Source organism: Bidens hawaiensis, unplaced genomic scaffold (genome assembly GCF_021521415.1).
Source record: "Bidens hawaiensis isolate Kalapana, Puna unplaced genomic scaffold, B.hawaiensis_p1.1 tig00041143_1, whole genome shotgun sequence".
Taxonomy (NCBI): domain Eukaryota; kingdom Viridiplantae; phylum Streptophyta; class Magnoliopsida; order Asterales; family Asteraceae; genus Bidens; species Bidens hawaiensis.
In genome coordinates this window covers 115,705-121,704 of record NW_027497272.1, presented here as the reverse complement: position 1 = coordinate 121,704, position 6,000 = coordinate 115,705, and the positions used below count along the sequence as shown (strand labels likewise).

The 6,000-nt window shown below is 37.0% G+C and overlaps 1 pseudogene; it reads left to right on the top strand.

Moving 5' to 3' along the window:
* The first annotated feature begins 1,081 nt into the window (after positions 1-1,081).
* On the top strand, positions 1,082-5,049 carry LOC143592674 (uncharacterized; annotated as a pseudogene).
* Positions 5,050-6,000: the final 951 nt, after the last annotated feature.

The window sequence follows — 6,000 nt, the reverse complement described above, 5'->3', positions numbered from 1 at the left end:
ACCCCTTCCTCTTGAAGCTTCCTGTTAGGCCGTAGGGCCTGGTCTTCGGGTGACTTTTTCATTAGCTTTTGTTCATGGACTAAGAGAGAACTTTGCAGCTCGTCCACGGACATTGTATCAAGATCTTTGGATTCCTCTATGGAGCACACAATGAAATTGAAGTTTTCAGTGAGTGTCCGAAGAATCTTTTCTACAATCGTAACGTCCGTCATTACGTCTCCACAAGACCTCATCTCATTTTCTATGACCATTACCCTTCCCAGATAATCGGTCACCGTCTCCCCCGTTTTCATCTCCAGCACTTCGAAGCTTCGTCGGAGTCGTTGTAACTGTGCTCTCTTGACACGAGCACTACCTTGATATTTAGTCTTCATCGCATCCCAGACTTGTTTAGAGGTTTCCTTTGAGGTAATAGTCTTTAGTATTGATTTATCAATTGACTGGAAAAGATAATTCAATACCTTCAAGTCTTTCAACTTGTTTTCTTCAAAGTTCTTTCTTTGAGTTGCAGTGGCTTGTTCTCCTTCTCTTATCACAGCATACCCAACATTCACAATGTTCCAACATTCTTTCGATTGGATCAAATTTTTCATGACCATACTCCAATGGTCGTAGTCCCCATTGAATTTTGGAACGTAGGTAGATTGATAATTACTTCCTCCTTCTTCCGCCATCGCAACAGCCTTTGTTACACTTATGAATCGAGTTGTGCTCTGATACCACTTGAAGTGTCAAGTGTGTAGAGAGTACAATGAATGAAAAGTGCATACTAGTTTCATTAATCGATTGGTATTAAATAGCCATAAATACAACTGCTTCAACAACTACCTACTAATAAGGAAATACATAGAAATAAAAGGAAGACTTAAACAAATTAAATAACGTGCCAATTATCCCCTAAGGAACCGGCTTATTTAAAACAAACTAGAACTTGAGCCACAAGGAGAATAACGGCTCCTTTGACCCAGCTGACTTTGACCAAGCAAACCAACAAAATCTATCATATTGTTATAAATTAGTAGAACCGTACATGCCTGTTGATTGTCCACACCTCAGATTTCTCAACCTTTGTGGTTCTAAGATGACTAGCTTTTACATTGGGTCGACCCCTCGTTTAGAGATGTTAAATCTATCAAATTGTTATAATTTAGTAGAATTGCACATGCCTATTGAATGTCCAGAGCTCAGATTCTTCGACATAAGTCATTATAAGTTGAGTAGCCTTAACATTGGGTCGACCCCATGTTTAGAGATGTTAAATATAGCATATTGTAAACACTTAGTAGACCTGCAAATACCGTTCGAATGTATAGAGCTTCAATTCCTCGAAATATGTGGTTCTAAGGTGAGTAGCTTTAACATTGGGTCGGCTCCATGTTTGGAAACACTAAATCTAGAAAATTGTAATAACTTAGTAGAAGTGCACATGCCGATTGAATGCCCAAATCTTAAATTTTTCAAACTTTGTGGTTCTAAGGTGAGTAGCCTAAGCATTGGGTCGACCCCATGTTTAGAGATGTTAAATCTATCATATTGTTATAACTTAGTAGAACTGCACACGTCTGTTGAATGGCCAAAGCTCAAATTCCTCAACCTAAGTTATTCTAAGGTAAGTAGCCTTAACATTGAGCATGCCCCAAGTTTAGAGAAATTAAATCTAGCATATTGTGATGACTTGGTAGAACTGCACATGCCGGTTGAATTTTCAAAACTTTGAACTCCTCGAACTTTGTGGTTCTAAGGTGAGTAAGCTTAACATTGGTTGGCCCCGTGTTTAGAGACGCTTAATTTAGCAAATTGTAATGAATTAGTTGAACTGCACGTGCCAGTTGAATGTCCAAAGCTCAAATTTCTCGAACTTAGTTATTCTAATGTGAGTAGCCTTAACATTGGGTCGGCCCCATGTTTAGAGATGTTAAATCTATCACACTGTTATAAATTAGTAGAACTGCACACACCTGTTGAATGGCCAAAGCTCAAATTCATCAACCTAAGTCATTCTAAGGTAAGTAGCTTTAACATTGGACAGGCCCCATGTTTACAGAATTTAAATCTAGCATATTGTAATGACTTGGTAGAACTGCACATGCCGGTTGAATGTCCAAATCTCGAATTTCTTGAAATTTGTGGTTCTAAGGTGAGTAATCATGACATTGGGTCGGTCCCTTGTTTAGAGGCGCTAAATCTAGCAAATTGTAATGACTTAGTAGAACTTCACTTACCGGTTGAATGTCCAAAGCTCAAATTCCTCAAACTTTGTGATTCTAAGGTGAGTAGCCTTAATATTTGGCCGGCCCCATGTTTAGAGATGCTAAATCTAGCAAATTGTAATGACTTAGGAGAACTTCACATACTTGTTGAACTTCCACATCTCAAATTCCTCAACCTTAGTTGTTCTAAGGTCAGCAATGTGAACCTTGAGTTGACTCCACATCTGGAGAGGTTAGATCTTCAAAATTGTTATTTTCTTCAAGAAATTCACGATCCGATGGGATGCCTAAAAAAGCTTGCCTTTTTAAACTTAAGAGGTTGTTCAAGGTTGACTTTTCTTGATTCTGTAGTTACCATGTTAAATTTAACTGCAGAATAGATATATGCCCATTGCATCCCAACAGCAATTTTCCAAAGTTCCAGTTTAAATGTGTATATTATGAAGATCTGCCCTCATCAAGTGGAAATATTGAGAAGCTTCTTTCATTTGGTCTATGTGCTTGCACAAACCTTGAGTCTCTTTCAGCAAGCGTATGTGGTTTACATCATTTAAGAGATCTGACACTTGAAGGCGATATTCCAGAAGTACCAAAGCATCTATACCTATTAGAAAGTCTAGAGTACCTAACTTTGACAATGAAAGAGATTAAGCATCTTCCAGATAGCATTTGCATGTTGAAACATCTGAAATCTCTTAAGCTTAGATATTGTGAGCTTCTCGAGCAGCTACCAAAGAATCTTGGCATATTAGAGGATTTAGAGGAGTTACACGTAACGGATTGTATATCCTTACGAGGCGTTCCAAACAGCATCTGTAACATGAAAAGTTTAAAATACTTAGATCTCCACTTTTGTATTCTTATTGAGAAATTACCGGAGGAATTTGGACGTTTGGAAGAGATTAATATAGAAGGTGCAGGCATAAGGTATCTTCCGCGGAGTATTTTTCAGCTGAATGGTCTGTATATTGTTGGGTCCACCTGGCGGCTTGAGTCGTATGGGTTTACATCCTTAAAAGAAATCTCAACATACACGGCCTCCTGCTACATTGGAGACTCACAACATGAGTCTATTCTTCCAACTCAAGGGATGATTTAGTGGAGGCAATTTACTAACAAGTATCGCAACAGGTATTCTGTTAAATTTTGTCTTATTTTTGTTTAATCTTTTTGTAGGGTAATAATGATTGAAAGTATCAATTTTGTCTAGGTGTTAAGCTGTCCAAAGTCAATAATTAATCAATGATATTCAAGCGGGTGTGCATTGATTTTCTAGCAGGTAATCAAAGTTGAAGCAATCGATGAAGTAAATGTGATTGCATCAAGTGCCCTATTATTGTTTTTTCTCAAATCCATCAAGTGTTAGTGATTTCAAATACTTTTTAAAAAATGAAAGCATTTTATTAGTTGGCGTTCAAACAATTTGTGATTTACTTTTGTAATTTCTGAGAGTGTCAGCCCTTGAATATTTTTTGTCTGTGATTTCAGGCAATCAAATGTTGAAGTACTCAGTGTTAGTATATGCTCTAAACCAATCAATCGAGTTCAAGCGATGCCATTATGTTTTGGTAATTTTTAGAATGTTTCTGTTTATAATTTATGGTATACGAAAATGCGTATTCCTTATGTTTCATATAACTTCAGGCATATTTACAATCGAATTTTCCAGTAGCGTAGCTGGATTCATGGAAAGTCTGCAAAAGAAAATATGGATTTGATGTTAATGTCAAGTCTGCAAGTGAAAATTGAAGAAAATTGGAAGCTGGGGGAAGTCAGCGTTGACTTTTTGGTCAAAATGAGAGTATCAATGTTGCTACTGCTGGTAATGAACTAAATTCTGTAGTTTTAAAATAGGTACTGTTTTGGGCTGTATAAACTGTTTACGGTTAGCGTTACTTTTTTTCAAGAGAGAATATGGTAATCAGAGACAAATTAAAGCCAAAGGCGGGATGTAATATATAGAGTTTTGTGTAATAATTGTTCGTCTGTAGATTTGTGTCTTCTTTTGGATTTTAATACGATGGTGAGTATATTTTAATACAAGGTTAAATTCCAGCATAAGAAAATATGTTGGTTTTTTATGATATTAGCTGGTTTAATTGCTTAAATTGTTTTCTTTTTTTTTCAGATTTGGAGTATGGGAAGCTGCAACATGGGTTGTACGTGTACGTGACTGCACTGATTATAATCCAGGTCATCCTATACATCTTAGTTAACGACCGATAACATATTCCTAGACGGTGTATATTGGAGGTCAAAATGATTGAGATCTTTTGTGTTGCTGAGACCTTAATTCCTGATGCTGCTATTCATGTTGCTGTTGCGGTTATGATCTGGTTTGGATCTTGTTCTTTCTTTTAAATCCTCTAGTCAGCAAACAGTACGCAGCGTTTTTAATCATATATCATTTTAGGACCTAGTAACAATGGCGTTGGGCAGTGGCGGTCTGGTGGCGCTGGTGGTGGCAACAGTGGTGGTGTTGAATTAAGGCACCTACAATGATGATGGAGTTGGTGGGTTGAAGTGGCGGGAAGCGAGGCGGGGTGGCTGCGGCAGCAACGACGGTGGTATAACCAGTGCAGCGATGACCAGTAGGTGGTGGAAACGGAGAATGGTCAATGGTGGTGCTGACCCATTCGGACATGTTTCAAGCGAGCAACTATCATAATGATGACCAAAGTTGAACCCTTTGTATAATTCGAGTTAGACCCTATGACAAACTTCCTTTTAACCAAAAGTCAACTCAATTATTAAAAAATGAGTCATGATTGACACAACACCCTACACATTTATATGCATAAAAAGATTTAGTTTATAGTTTTAGCCATTGTATGATATGATAATGAGTGAATCCGTTGTTTTCTGAAACTTGTGGCAGATGAACCCGGGCAGTGCATTATTTGCACTTATAATGTTTGATGGTTAAGTTAATTTTTAACGCCGCGCGTGTAACTTGTTACAAATGGTAATATTTATGGCTCATCATAGATCTACATATTTTGTACCATAAAATGGACTCCTAAGCTTGAAAGTATTTTAAAAAAATACACAACACCTGAGAATTATATAAAATCATTTGAAACATTATTGTCGATCTCATAATTTGTTAGACTTAAAAACCATATTTATGGCCCTTGAAACATTATTGTCGATCTTATTATTTTACAATCAATTTTTTACTTTACATCATTGACTCTTTTTCGGTTAATCGGGTGACTGATCGAATGGGGTGGGTTAACGGAAAACATAATTCGTTACTAGAGGATGGCATTCAGATTACTTAGTAATATGAGTGGAGAATGATTTTTTTCTGGCCGAATATGAATGAATCATCAAAGCTGACTTTTCGGTCAAATTTGACTTTTTTACTACGTTTTGACCTTTTTTTTATGTAGAATGTGGTTGAAATGGTATAAAGAAGGATTTCTTTGAAATGGTTTACGGTTTTATGTATAAATTTAAAAACAAGTTGAACTTTCTTTTTAATTTCAATTAATTAACACAAACTACTCCACCGAAGTAGTAAAACTCGACTACTCGGAGGGGTACTTGGAGGCTCCGAGTAAACCGCCCATCCACCCTCACACAGATGAAGATTTGAGTTATTACAGAAACATGTTGGGCTGGTATAAAGAAGGATTTCTTTGAAATGGTTTTCTCGCTGGAGTGAGACCCGATTCTTGGTTTGTAACTACTAGACTTGTGATCGGAGTGAACAGGAGCAATATATACCTAATGTAACAGTAGCATGCATAGCGGATTGAGGAAGATGAACAATTGATATATACAT